General features: G+C 35.7%; 1 pseudogene; it reads right to left on the minus strand.

Moving 5' to 3' along the window:
* Positions 1-5745: 5745 nt before the first annotated feature.
* On the minus strand, positions 5746-15177 carry LOC129950512 (uncharacterized protein K02A2.6-like; annotated as a pseudogene).
* Between the last annotated feature and the right edge of the window lie 316 nt (positions 15178-15493).

The raw sequence follows: 15493 nt of genomic DNA on the forward strand, positions 1-15493 counted from the left end.
CTAAAAAAAGTTTTTAAACAGGTTAACAAAATGTTTTTAGCACATTAAATTGCAGATTCTTTTCGCAATTCAATAATTATTCCTTTTTTAAAAAAAAACAAGAGCTTCAAAATTGTGGTAAATATGAATGATTTTCCTTCTTATAAAATATATACAGGGCTAATCTTAAAGAGAACAAAATGCTTGACAGTGACATCCTTTGTGCGTAAAAAGCTAGATTTCGACTTAGTTACTCTACGATCGACAACATAACATCGTACATTTAAATAAAAAAAAAAAATAAAGAAAACATCTGTTCTTTTAGGATTTTTCCTGTGGTTAAGGTATGATCTGAAGTACTTTACTTTTCTTTAAGTTGTAGGGATTTTCGACAAAAATAATATCTTTTTGCAACTGTTTTATAAAAAAATTACTTGTCACATTCTTCCATCCCTAACAGTACTCGCACACAGGAATGGTTGAGAGTTGTCAGTCACTAGGCCCTAGTTCTCAAACGGACTGTTGTGCCACCCAATATATTTTAATTATTTACTTGTCAGATTTAGGATGATAATTTCTTTCTGTTTGTTTTGAAGTTAAGGTCGGTATAAGCAAGGATGCTTACTGAGTTCAATTTCATTTAGCCTCAACCTGAATGACTTGCATTCACATTAACCACTAGGTACCCGTGTTGCGGATATGATTTTGAAATGTGCTCTTATACAAATATGAACTCGTTATCATCTGTAATTCCATTAACTTCAAAATATGATTGACTCTTTAACCAGCTACTTACCGTTTAAAAGTTATGGGGTTTAAAAATGAATTAATCAATTAAATACAACAAAAGTTAATAGGAACAAAAATTGGTACAGAAATCACAACTTGAATTATGGGTTTGACCGGATTTAAATGGTAAAAGCTTACAAATTTCTAGGGGTAGGGTTACCCCTTAACAAGTTAACTATAACCTATCATTCAATGCACATTTAGACTTAAAATTGTCAGTTAAAGTACAATTATTCCAACAAAACTGGCCTAAAAAAAAACTCAGTTTCTCCGGATTCTTCTCAACACTTCAACAACGTTAGTAAAGTCCTTGAACACACCAGATAATTTATACTGTGAATACTAACGAAGGAAATAATTGTCCAAAAAACCTTTTGGGTCTCAGAGTGACTTAGCTTAGGTGAAATTCCTAACATTGAAATTAACCTCTCTAACACATCTTTTAAAAGACTTCATATAAGAAAAGAGAATCCACACCTTAGGAATAAGTATCTTCCAAACCATAACATCTTTTTTAAGCTAACCAACTTCATATTTGCACTTATTAAATGGAGATATACATAAGTACATATATTTCATCCATACCATAGTATTTAAATAATTTAAATTTTTTTTGTTATAAAAGTTCTATGAAAATTATTCTGCATTGTCAGATAGTCCTTTGGAATTTCTATACGAGTATATTTTATTGCGAAAACGTGCTTTTGTTTATTCTTTGAGCCAAACAAAATGTAAATGTCTGCTGACTACAGACTTTAATTGGCGTCATCTCATTCATAATTTGCATATAAAACTCATTGTTTAAGAGGACTCACACATGATATTTTAATTACTTGTTGTATTTTATATCGTATTCAATTTATACATATTATATGGTGTTAATTGATGATTGTCTGTTAACAAAATTTCAATATTACTATGGCTGAACAAATAATAATTATAATAATTTATATTCAAAGTGTGAAATAAAAGTGGCTCTTTATGTCATAATAAATATTTTTATGATGGAAATATATCAAAAATTAATGAGTCAAAGAGACAATGATAATGGCAATAATATGTGGATGCATTGACTATTTGAAGAGTTCTTTTTAATCTCAAATAATGATACCATCAATAATTTCAATCCCTTGACTGGAAATAAATAATCTGTCTGGGAGAAATTAAATTGAATCATCAAAAATATTGATAATAATAAAGTTATTTGAAACCTGCAGGTGAGTTTCCACACACTCAAGTTCGACTGTCAGCTCTTTCGTTGTTTTGATAAAAATACCAACAGTTGAGCTTTTTCCTCTCATCCAGGTTTGTATTGCAAATAAATCTTATGTAATTAAACAACATGTCACTGCATTGGAAAAAAAATAAAATACGTTTCCTTTCAGACCTAAATACAAAGGCTTTAACTCGATTTCTCTCAAACAACATAAATTATCAAAAATAACCCTTCTATTCTCAACCATCATCAATAAACTCCAAATAATTTAGCTTTACCTTTTGTTTCTTTTTTTATTTGTATACTACTTCAAATTGATCTTGAGCGGGTATACCCATTTCCACCCCTTTGATGATGATGTTTTTTAAAATATGAATTAACTAAGAAAGGGTTTCAATGTGTTCGATGTCATGACTTTGAAAATCTCTGTCTCATTGCTTTGAAGAAATTATTTGTTGTTTTTTGTTTCCAACGTGTTTTTTTTTTATATTTCATTTATTGTTTCGCACGGTTATGTCGAAATAGAAGTCCGGAAGTTTCACTCCAGAATACGATGAGTTTATGCGGGTACTGGACACGTGACCAACAACGTAGGGAAATAATCAACAAAAATGTTAATGACGAACCCGGCTTGGCAAAGCCACTTTTCAACTACAAACCAACGTCTGTCCGAAGTGTAATTACGTGTATCTGATTGCAACAGTTTTGACAGAAATTTTGTAAAGAGAGTAAAAAAGAAAAAGGATTCCCATAATAATTAATGCAATGCGCAGTATATACGTGTATACCTCACAAAAATGAAAAGGAGGCCGAGCTGCGAAAGCGAAAGAGTTATAAAGATTCAAAAAAGTACAGTTTGTAAACAACCCACGTTAAGTTTCATTGTTTTCACAAAATATTATGGTTTCCCACTGAGGCGATGATGATGGCGATGACGAACTCTATAGGTAGAAGGTAGGCTATAAAGGCACATCATAAGAAAAAGGGTTAAACCGATTGTGACAATGATAATAATAAAAAAGGTTTTCTTTTATAAGGGTTGACTGCTTCACTTATTCCTTTTCTCTGATGGAAGAGGGTGGACAAATTGTTTAACTTTGAAAAAGTGTAAATTCCATTAACCGCATTTTTCACCTTCATAGTCATCAGAATACCAATAATCTCAAGGGAATTGACTTTTTTCATAGGATAGATTAAAAAGGTGTTCATACGTTTCGATACAAATTAGACTGATGAGGTTTCTTTTCTTTATGCACACGGCTATTAATTACCACCTTATCGAAACTTGATGTTGCTCAAAAAGTACGCTTTGATGAATTCCTTCTCAAGATTGTGAATTTCATCAGAAATGTTGATGATTTTCTGTCTTAACGAGGATTCAAATGAATTCCAGTGGAATTTTGGTGAAATTCGTTTTTATTTAATCCAAAATAAGAACGGAAAGATTTTTAAGCAATTTGAAAGACATTGAGAGACCCATTCCCTATTAATTCATCCCAAAATGAACATTAATTTCCCTCTGCCAAAGATGTTAGGGTAGTTTATCTTCTTCAATATAGAAAAGAGAAGCTCTTCCTTTTGGATATCTATCGGGATGTGGTGACATTGACAACTTACGAAACACAAAAAAATGAAGACGTGTTGTATCAGAATGATCAGAGACGGAAGCTTCTTCATTAATATACAACTGACTTTTGGGGACTATTTGTTAGTTGTGTGTTTGGGGCAAAAAAGGACCAACTAAATGGTTTGCAGTTTTCTTTTTGGAAGGTTTTAAATATTTATGAGCAATTTGTTTGTTTATATAAATGGAAGTCACCAAGCAAATGAGTCGATTTATTAGTAGAACTTTCTGGTGATGTTAAGTATTTCGTGCAGATAAAATAAATCAAGTTAATATTGGCTATTTATACAAATTTATCAGACATAAGATATAGGTGAACTATGTCAACTTATTGAAATGAATATTACTCTAATATTTTTATAAATAAATCACAAAATTTAAATTGACAGTAAGAAAAAAATATCATAATAAAGAATAATATCATTAAAGTAGATGAAAAAGAACGGACTTCAGAGGTGAACTTCTTAATGGTTAACATAAAAAGCAAGTCTAACAAACTGTTTAATATAATATAAAATTACAAAGGAAGCTGTAGTTTATATTACTTGGCAACAAATCGGAGGCAGCATTAACCATTGCCAAAGACTTACAAAAATCCGTAGTTAATTCAAGAACCCCCTTATCGGTTAACTACTTGAGTAAAAAAGAAGGGTAAGAAAGCATACTTCTAATTAGATGAAGAAAGAACCAGAAAACTCAAGGAAGAAATACCGTTCTAACAGAAATTGACCACCAGGACAACTAAAAAATAAAGAAATAAGTACACGCAATACGAAAACTATAACAGTTCCATCAACTGACATTAATCCCAGGAGACAACACATGAACGCGATTATGAAATTTCTGACTCAACAAAATACGAAACAAAATAGTTCCAGCTACAATCAGCAAACAATATCAAATAAAAATTTAAATATATCAATTATCAACTTTAGAATCATTTGCAAATAAAAATAATGAACACCGAACAAGACTCAAACATATATGCAAATATATCAACACAAAAATCTTCCCAAACCAACCGATTACAGTATGAAAAGCAGATCGACCCAAGTACTATTAACAACAATTAAAAATTACAAAATACGCTTTGAAATTGTACTTTTAATGTCAGGACACTCTCTTCAGATGAAAAACAGGAAGAATTAAGACTAGCATTGAGGCTCATCAATTGCGTAGGAGAAATGTCTAAAAACGCAATAGAGAAACAAAAACCACCCAAGACATAACTGAAATACCATAATAAAATAATAACACTGAATGGCTACAATTTCCTTGACTTAACAAAGGCTGAAATCTATCTTGAAGAATACAAAGCAAAGGAGGCGGCTTAATGTTATGGGGAGCAATCACTTATTACGGGATCGTGAAGTAGGCTATGCTATTCTCTAAAATGACGGCAATCACTTGCAAATCGATTCTGGAACGACTTTTCCTCAGTTTTCTGAATTATTTGTTGGACAACTATGGTTTTTTCCAAAACCATCAACCATCAACCTACCATAGCCCTCATATTGTCCTGAACGGAACATTATGTTAAACGTGTGGGAATGGCTTTCAAGAAAAGTTTACGAAGAAGAGCGGCAATACAAAAAAAAGAAGAGGTTATTAATGCCATAAAACAGTCTTGGGCCCAAATTTTGCTCAATTATCTGAAAGCACTTTATGAATGCACACACCACAGGTTACTCGAAGTAATTCAGAAATCAAGAGGTAGCACACATTACTTAAAATTATTGTAATCCATTCAATAAAGCCAGTATTTACCTAAACCATAAGATTTATTTTTATTTTTTGTCTTTAAATGGTCTTACAGGTAAATGTATGCCTTGTCCCTATCCATGTGACACAAAAACAAAAAACAGGTACATTTTATGACTTTCTTTGGGAAAAGCGCCGTAAAACATTTATTTATATATCAACCTAATCCAAATTTTTGTTTAGAATAATAACTTAGACGATTTGCTTGATGAACGGCTATTCCTGTCTTTTTCCCGAATATAGCCAGAAGTGGTTTATGATCTGTGTGTAGCTTGAACTTTCGACCAAAAACCATTTTGTGAAACTTAGTCACAGCAAAAACAAGAGAAAGGCCCTCCTTCTCAATCTAGCTATAGGCCTTTTCAGTGGGTGTGAGCTATCGTGATGCATGACAGATCGCTTTAATTGTTACATCCTGATATTCATGCATAATACATGCGCCTAGGCCATAGTTGGAGGCATCTGCTGCCACGATAATGTTTTGCTTAGGATCGTAATGAGCTAGGAGCAGGTCAGATGACAGAATCTTTTTCAGGTTGAGAAAACTATTGTGGTGTTCTTCTGTCCATACCCACCTTGTATTTGCCTTGAACAATGCGTCCAATGGTCCTTTGTGGTGTTGCATGTCATCCACAAATTTTCCATACAAATTTATAGCACCTAGAAAAGACCGGAGCTCTGACACGTTGGTTGGCTCTGGCATGTTGTTGATGGCCAATATACGTTCCGGATCGGAATGAAGTCCATGTTGGTTGATAACGTACCCGAGATATTTGACTTCGTTGACGAAAAACCTGCATTTAGCGAATTTGATCTTAAATCCGTAGTCTTGGATACGACATAGAACCTCATGCAAGTTCCGATTATGTTCCTCCAAGTCTGTTCCGGATACAAAGATGTCATCGATGTAAGCTGCTGCACCTGACAGTCTAGCAAGCATTTGGTCCATGACTTGTTGGAAAATTGAAGGGAACGTTTTCACTCCGAACACCATTCGATTGTATCGAAAGAGACCCATGTGTGTGTTTATAGTGAGTAGATGCTTTGACTCTTCATCGACTTCAATTTGCAAAAATGCATCTGATAAGTCTATGTGACTTAAAAATCTAGCATTGGCCAGCCTTGCGAAAATATCCTTTGGCAATGGCAGAGGGTACTGATGACTTTCGAGCACATTGTTGAGACCAGTGGAAAAATCTGCACGAATGCGTTACCTTCCATTCGATTTCCTTATGACAACTATAGGAGCGGCCCACTCCGAGTAGTTAACTGGCGAAATCACATTGGTGTCTTGTAGACGCTGGCTGCAGCTCCGCTTTGGTCGAAAAACTGGTTGGATGTTTGGCATTGTCACCAGGTGTGCTTTTGTTTTGTTACACAGGCCTAATGAATCGTTGAATACGTCTGGAAAAAAAAGTTTTAAAAGTGAAATATTTTTTTGAATAGATTCATTTGGACTTTTTTTGTTTTCAGCTTCGCTTGTGACTTGATTGCAGATTGCACTTATTGACATTTCTTCAAGATTTAATGCCTTAATCCAGTCGAGCCCCATGGCGTTTAAATTTTTGATTGGAGTGACATAACATGTAGAATATGCCTGTCTCGTTCTGAATTTGACATTGCAATCAAATTGGGCTGACAATGGTAATTTGCCTGTTGCACTTCGGGCTGTGTGTGGAACTTTGTCAACACGTGGAACATTAATATTTTTGAAGATTTTCTCTGATATTATTGTAATATCGGATGCTGTGTCCAACTGCAAGTCGATGTTTGTACCATTTATGTTGACGCTCACGTACTTTCTCTGTGATGGTTCAATTTCGTTGGTGATGAAAATGCTTTTTAATTCTGGCCTGAATGTTTTGTTGTTATTTAAATTCGTCTTTGCTTTAGGTCTGTTGTTTTTGTGAGTTTGATTTTTCTTCTTTTCCCCGCATTGCAGTATCCTTCTTTATGTCCTATGGTGTTACATTTTCCACATTTTTATTTTGTATATGAGCAATCGCGGGCAAAATGCATGTTTCCACAGAACCAGCATGGAGATTTTGGGATTTTGACTTGTTGCTACTTCTGTTTGTTGTGTGTAGTCGGTTCACTACAGCATCGGTTTTGGCATTCTCGATGAATGCTGTGTCTGTTTTTAAATGGATTACACGTTGACACTCTCTTGATAAAATGTCTTACATAATGGTAGAACCTTCACTGTCCAATTTTGTCAGCATTTTGGTGCGGATCTCGAAGTCAGATGCTGATTTCATTGAATTGATCTAGGGTTAGATCTCTTACCTTGAACTGTTCGCAATGCTTGTTCACTATACCTGCGTATGTGATGAAATCACAATGTGATTCTTTTGTGAGCTGTAGACAGTTATATCTAAGATTGAATTGTGATGTTTGGAAGCCAAATAGTTGAGTGAGCTTCTGCACAGTTTCCTTGAACGTATGATCACGAGGGTGCTTTGGCACAATGTAGTTGATATACTTGCTGTGAACGATAGAATTGAGTTTTCTCAATAAAAGCCTGACTTTGGCTGCATCGTCTAATTTTGAAGCATCGATTTGGAAAAGATCTTCATAACGAGCATACCTTGTGTCGAAAGTGAGGTTTTTATCCATGTCGATTTTCGATTACTCCGTAATGTTGGATGCGAGTGCTTTCATTATAAATTCTGGGCTTTTGCTCTCCACTTTAACATTGTCTAGGTTATGTGTTGCTTCTGACTGCTGTGAAAGTAGCTGCGAGACCAACGTTTGCATGGCCAGATTGTCTTTGTGCTGCTGCTCCTGCATTTGCTTGAGCAACGTTTAAAAAATGTCTTCCATGATGAGACAAATAAATTTTTAAATTTGATAAATGCCTAATATCCTCGTCGCCACTGTTGTGATCTCTTGTGATCACACAAATTATTCTGTTCAAAAGAGAAAATAAATTATTAAGAAATGCAGTATATTTAATTCACGTTTTTATTGCGTCTAGCTGGTACAAAGGTTCAGATTAAAAAGAAAGAATAAGAAGTAAGAATGAATAAAAAGTAATATAAATGTCAAAATATCGATAATATGTAATAATTATGGCGTTGCAAACAATAACAATCTAGAAAGTATTATAAAGAAATATGTCAGTAATGAAAACAAAGACTTAAAATGAACAAATATCCCACGAAACTAAAGCTCTTATTTTTAGAACAGAAACCTTAAGAATAAAACCACACTTACTTAATCAAAGAAAATAGAGCTAAGCCAACTCAGAAAAACTATAAGATCTAAAATGACGTGAAAAATTCATTTTTAGAATGAAAAACTCTTTTTAACCTAAGTTCATTTCAAAAAAGAGGTTTGGATGCGACCCACACTGAGAACTTCCTATCCATCTGTCGATTTGTATTCCTTAAAAATTTGTAGGGTTTCGTGTTTTGTTAAAAAAGTTGTAAGTTGAATTATTTACAAAAAAAATTACCAACAATATTTTGCATGATGAAATAATTTGATTTCAAAATCTATTTTTGTTAACGAGATTTTATTTATTTTATTTTATTTAGTAGAATTTCTTTAAAGTTTTATTTCTTATATCTTCTATCGTTCACGAGATATCGAAAACCAAACATCAATTTTTACCATATTATCGTATTTGTAGATTTTATTACTTTATGAAAAAAACGGACTGTTGGATTTTTATACAAAATTTACTGAATGTGGAAAACAATATTTTCTGTGGGATAATATAAGATTAAAGCCAATATTTACAATTTTCTTTTTAAATATATGAGTGGAAAATGAATTTTTACCAACTTTTGTTAATTTGTTTAGGTTTTTTTTTTTGTAAGATAATAATATTTTTTATAAGCTAAAATTAGTTGAAAGCGATAATCAAATCAATGTTTACCATCTTTTGCAAAATTTTGTGTATGTTTTTATTATTTTGGAGATACAATTATTTTGTATTCGTAAAATTTTCGAACTGACAAATATTTTGTTTCCAGTTTTGTTGATTTATAAAAAACCGTTCATTGGAATTAAAAAAAATATATATTTGTCAAGTCTCTATTGCTATTGGTTCGTAAGACATTTAGGATTAACCAAAATGCTCACCCTTTTTAAATTGCTTTGGTAAAAAACTCAGTTTTTTGAGAGGCCTTTCTGCAAAATTATCTATATAACAAAATTTATTTGAAGTCGATATGTCTTCTGGTTCTTGAGCTATGGACGACGAACAAACGTACGTACGTACACACGCACGCACAGACATCTCCCCAAAAATCTTTTATTCCAACTCCAGGGACTTTGAAATCTCGATAAATATCAAAATTTTTAAATCGACAAATCAGACCGATTACAATAACTTCCTATGGGAAGTTAAGAACATCAAAAATAATCGTTAGTTATTTCGCAGTTGTCAAGACCTTAGCACCACTTCAACTTCTAGCGGAAGTGGTTTGCCTCAAAATCTTATTTCTAAAAATGTAATTAAAAAAAATTCGAGATTTTTATTGCGCTCCTAGCTGTTCAATTGGTTGCGAACTTATTTTTCGCTAATATAATTATACTCGGGTATAGAAGATTGCGATATATTTTACGTATGTTATCCAAAGTTTAGTAGTTTCCCAACAGTCCAAAAACGCCGACATACACGCATTTTTGGCGACGTCTGCCTGGAAAATGCGGCCACGTAGAAGTCTGTCATGTACATATTAACAATCAGGAAGTTGAGGGCTTCCGGATGAGACCAATTTGACACAGTTTCTCAAAACTCTAAAAACCTCAAAAACGCGTTTTCTGCTACCTTTATCTGACTAATGCGGCCACTTACACGTTTGTCGGAACCGCATATTTGAGGTCAGCGAGTCGTAGCCGTCAAGATGCAATGCATTTAAAGTGGTTTCCCTTCCTCTTTCAATTTTCAGAAAAGTTGTACTTTTGATGCACTTTTTTCAGAAACGCAGCTAGTGCCGGCAGACGAACGTTTCTGTCACCTTTACTAAGACTACCTACAACATTAATATAAACTTGTTTCCTTTCACGTCAAAAATTAGCCTTCATCGGTCTATATAGTTTGTATCTAAAATTAAGAAACGTAAAACAAAATTGTAAATATCAATAGGAATAGTAATACTAATTTTTAGAAATTGGTTTGTAAAAAGTGTGGAAGTTCTTAAGTTTACGCAGAACGAAATGAAGCCACGCTTGAACAAAATAAGCAAATATTGAAAACTTACTTCAAAAGGGATAGCTTTATGGCGCAATCAGTGCGTTTGAAAAGAAGGCAGTAATGAAGCACCTTAGGTAGCTGTTGTACGCAATCTTACACAAATAGTTTGTCCCTGTCATCGTGTAAGATTCAATTTCCGAACATAAACTTGTTACTTTCATTCATTTCATTTAAAAAACGATTCAAGCACTTTTAGTCAATACATCATCCAATCAATATGTGAGCTACAACCCGACACCATCAAGACAGTCTTCAAAAGCTATGTTTGTTCTTATACCATTAAGGAAACTTGTAATTGGCTCTTGCTTCATTTTTGTACAACCTACACAGAAAAACATAAATTAGGCATTGCTCAACGTTTCTTGAAAACTGAATTATTTGTCATGAATATTTCCAAAATTTCAAAACTTTGTATAGATGCAATAACTTCGATTTTATCTGCCAGCCCTCTTCTTCAAAACTAACACGAATAACCAAGACTTTTAAATCAACTTTTATTGCTTCAATACACAATCATCACAAATTGCGGTGATAAATGAGGCTTTTTGAAATACAAAATGAAAAGGAACCAAACTCAAAATCCAACAAATCATATTATCACCTTCTTTGCAAGCTTCTGCATTGGCAATAAACTTTCATTCGCTTGGGTTCTTTCAACCAAATATATTTGAGTAATTTGCATATTTCCATTCTGCAAAGTGGTTATTGCTTTTTTCCAACAGTTAAACTACCTTACCACATCACAAAGTCCATATCTTTGTGCTCATTGTCCTTGAGCTTATAACACGCTGCAAAATAAAAAGCACAGGTCTTAAAAATACAGAAAAAAAAAACAAATTATCTGATACGACTCCGGGCAACTTGACTATGTGACACGAAGCCATGATGATGATGGTACGGTGTGATGGTGTTGTAAAATGTAATCCGTCAGAGGAAGTGAGAGTATTAGCATCCGGTAACATTTTTCCATCTACAACAAACAATAACCGAAAAGTCGTCCGTCGACTATGATTCTCGTCGTCGCGTCGTCGAAGCGGATGGGTGGTGGGGGTTGGATTGGATATATCGTAAAAACTTGAAAATGACATATTGGATTCATTTAGCACTGCCAAACAGATCCGATATACGAGTCGACACACAAAATCAACATCGACCCACCGACAAACCACACAGACAGACAGTCATACAACAAGGATACCTCTGACAAAGGAAACCCCATCTATACGGAGCACCACCCCCGTCGAACCAACCTCAAGACCTCCCACTGTGGATAATGAAAGCAAACCCTCTATTTATGCCATTTGCAAAAGCAGCAATATTATATGTGGCAAGAAAACAGGCAACAACATCAAGGATGTGATGGGAGTGGTGAAGGAGGGGCAAGGGAGCCACCAGCAGTCTGTTTTTTCGGAAAAGACTAAAGTATGTCTCCGTTTTCCGTTGCTGCCACTGCCGCCACTAGCGTCCTTTTTCTACACCACTCATCTCAGAGCTAAGAGCTAAAGCCGACTCGTATATCAAAATACAAAATCTCGCACAAATGAGTTGTGGCTGTTTTATGCAAATTAGGCATTCGGAATATTCGGATGCCGAAATAATCGTAATCGTAAAGTACTAATCCCTAGAAACATATCTGCCGAATGCACATCTCCAATTAGTGGCTCGACGCGTTTGGTTTTTGTTGTTGGTTGTTGGGTGACTCGAAGGATATGGTATTTTTATACTACTCGTCTTTTTTGAATGAGGAGGGATTTGAGTGAGAGGTGGTGGTGGTGGAGATGGTGTTAGTCTGATAGGTATCTGTTGCTGTTCTTGAAATTTTGTTTTTCTGTTATGTTCTTAATACTCTTGGATTAGTCCTTTTTAAATATTTTCTTTTTTTGGAGGAATGACGTCTTATTAATGAACAAAAAAGAACCATAGGGAAATGTTTTTCTTTCTTATTTATGTGTCAGGATAAAATAATTTTGAACTTAAGGCTAATAAAAGAAAATAATTTGCAAAGGGCTCTAATTTCTTTCTTTTATTTTCGATGAGGTTATGGGATTTGTGTACTTCCTTAAATGGAGAAACTTCAAAGATGTTATACTTCACTGTTCAAATTTTCTTTTATAAAGACGTCCAGATAGAAAAGGGAATTATGTTTCAAAAGCTGTAAGATACCAATGTCAAAATATTAAGTAAGGTTTGCTGTTTCACGCCTATGAAAGGTATGGATATATTAATTAATTTTTTTTTTTTCAATACGGCTAAAGGGCGCTGGGAATCGTCTCAGAAAGTTTGAGCTTCAACAAAGGATTGAAATTCTAAAAATTTGCTACAAATAGTAAAACCATTTGCAGTCACAGTTTTCAAAACTAAAGTGCTTAAGGGTTCTCGTCGTAAAACACCTTCTCGGCCGACGATAGAAAAACTGTTGGAAAAATTTGAGTTATTAGGAAGGAAAGTGATGTGAAAAATCGTTCACTATAACCCAGATTTTTGGAACAATGTATTTCACAAACGTCACTACACCGTATGGTAAGGTTAGGTTGAAGTGACTGTCCAGATGTCATTGACTCACCTAGACCTCAATGGTCCATTGTGATACCACTAATGAGGTTAGTCATGGGAGAGTATTGAACTAAAAGAAACCATTTTGTACTTTTAATGAAGCTAGAGGGACATTTTGTGTCAATTGTTGCCAGTTCAGTGGTATTATCGAAAAAGGGATTACCGAGAAAGTTATTCCTCCTAATGGAGAGTGCTGGACATGTACATAGAAGGTGTTGGACTATTTCCTTTTCCTCCTCGTCCATGCAGCTTCTACAGAAGTCATTTGTGTAGACCCCTAGCCTCAGAGCATGTCTTAATATTAGGCAGTGTCCTGTTATTACTCCAATTGTAGAGCTTATACTTTGTCTGCTCAGGAATATGAATTGACCGTTTTAAGTCTATGCTTGGCCATATTTGCTTGGTTGCAAGGCAGGTGGTACTCTGTGATCATCTAGCATTTGTTGATTCTAGAACATATTGCTTGAGAAGATATTCGCATGTAGCAAGTGGTGTTCCTTTGTTTTGTTTTTGTCTAACATGAGGCAGAAGTGTTCCGTTTTTGGCGAGCTTATCGGCTTTGCAATTTCCCGGAATGTTTTTGTGGCCCGGAACCCAAATGAGGTGAATGTTAAACTGTTCCGTCATCTCATTCAGAGATGATCGACAATCGTGGACTATTTAAGAGTTTGTGGAGACAGACGCGAGAGATTTAAGAGCGACTTGGCTGTATGAGAAGATTCGTATATCCTTACAAGATATAACGTTTTCTTTGAGCCAGGATAGTGCTTCTTTAATCGCCATTACTTCTGCCTTGAATACACTGCATTGATTGGGAAGTCAACTCCGTGATCGGTCTTCGAACCATCCTACTTTTTTCAATTAGGCGTCCGCAATTGACTCCCTCAAGGTGTCTCCTGGAATTGGGCTGTCGTGGCCAAGATAAGAGGATATGAGCCAGTAGGTAGCTTTATCGGTTGTTAAAACAGCGGTGGTGTCGCTGTCTTAACAACGTCGCTGTAATTGGGGAGTAAAAATAAGTTTAAGTAATTTTTTTACTAACATACATGACCTTGGTTCACATAGCTTATAGCCAGGAGTCCTGAGGCCTCTGATGATAGAGTTTGAGACCCACGGCTTCTGTATCAAGACTATGTTTTCCTTGTTTCTATGCAATCGGAGTACCAGGTAATGATGGCGTGATGGAGATTGATCTGTACTAATCGCAGCATTGGTACTTTTAGCCAGATCAACCTCCACCACTGTTTTATCGGCGTTTTCATCGTCTGAGGAGGAATGAAGTAGGTCTTCCTCACTCAGAGTGATGAATAAGGTGGTGTTTTCAGTATCCATGTCTCAGTTGCTGTCGACTATAGGTTTAGCCTCTAGTCGGATGGCTTGTTTGGAGCTGTGGAGGTCTATGGTTCCACTTGTGGTGTTGCATCGACCTGCATGTGGGGAGCGTGTTAAGCCAATCTTCGTCTTTTTTGTAGATACGAATCACGATTTCATCGAAACCATACCTAATCACGCCTTTGGTCGTGGCCAGTGGAGCCAGTGTTTCCCTATTGATCAACACGAGAGCTGATCTATAGTGACCCACTGTCTTCTTCTCAACCTTTGGGACTTTCCAGTCGTGCGTAGGCAGGTTTGGGTTACTTGCTTTGATCAATTTCATGATCATATCTGGGCAGTTGTGTAGAGCCGGGACTATTATACGTGCTCTTGGCCGGCAAGGAATATTCTTCCTTGCAACAACCTCGAGCTTGGCACCCGGCCAGACTTGTGGCAAGCCATTGACAGCAGCCTTGTACAGATCGAAAGATCTCTGATCACCACAGGCGATGAATTTGATACGATTTGGTACCATCCTGCATCGGCTGTGTCTGGAGAGGCCCTTGTGGAATTGCCGCCCGTGGGACAGCCGAGCGTCACAGCTGTTCCACTGTTCAAGTAAAGGTTGCGGCCAGTAGAGGGAGAAAGACTCCCGCTACTAGTATCAACCACAGGGTTGACATCCCGTTCATACCCCTGAGTTGGCTCGACAGCCTTTTCAGGAGAGGTGACCATTTGGCAGCCATGGCGCGATTTGTTTGTTTTACTATTTTCCTGTTTGATTTTTTCATTTCCTTCCCACGATTAATACGGAAAGACGATGGGCCCCGGCAGAGCCGCTTGCCGAGGTAAGGCAGAAATATGCCGGACCTTGCCATAGCGTCCGAAAGAGCTCGTTAGTGGCTGGTTTATCCCCCAGCCTTATATTCTTCCGCACGATTTTCGTTTAAAGTACGCTCACACCACCACTGAAATCAGGAACCTCTAAACTATGATTGAATTGGGTTTCCGAACGTTGCACTATTGAGAAGTTACAACAATTTGGCGACCT

Source organism: Eupeodes corollae, chromosome 1 (genome assembly GCF_945859685.1).
Source record: "Eupeodes corollae chromosome 1, idEupCoro1.1, whole genome shotgun sequence".
In the NCBI taxonomy this organism is placed as follows: domain Eukaryota; kingdom Metazoa; phylum Arthropoda; class Insecta; order Diptera; family Syrphidae; genus Eupeodes; species Eupeodes corollae.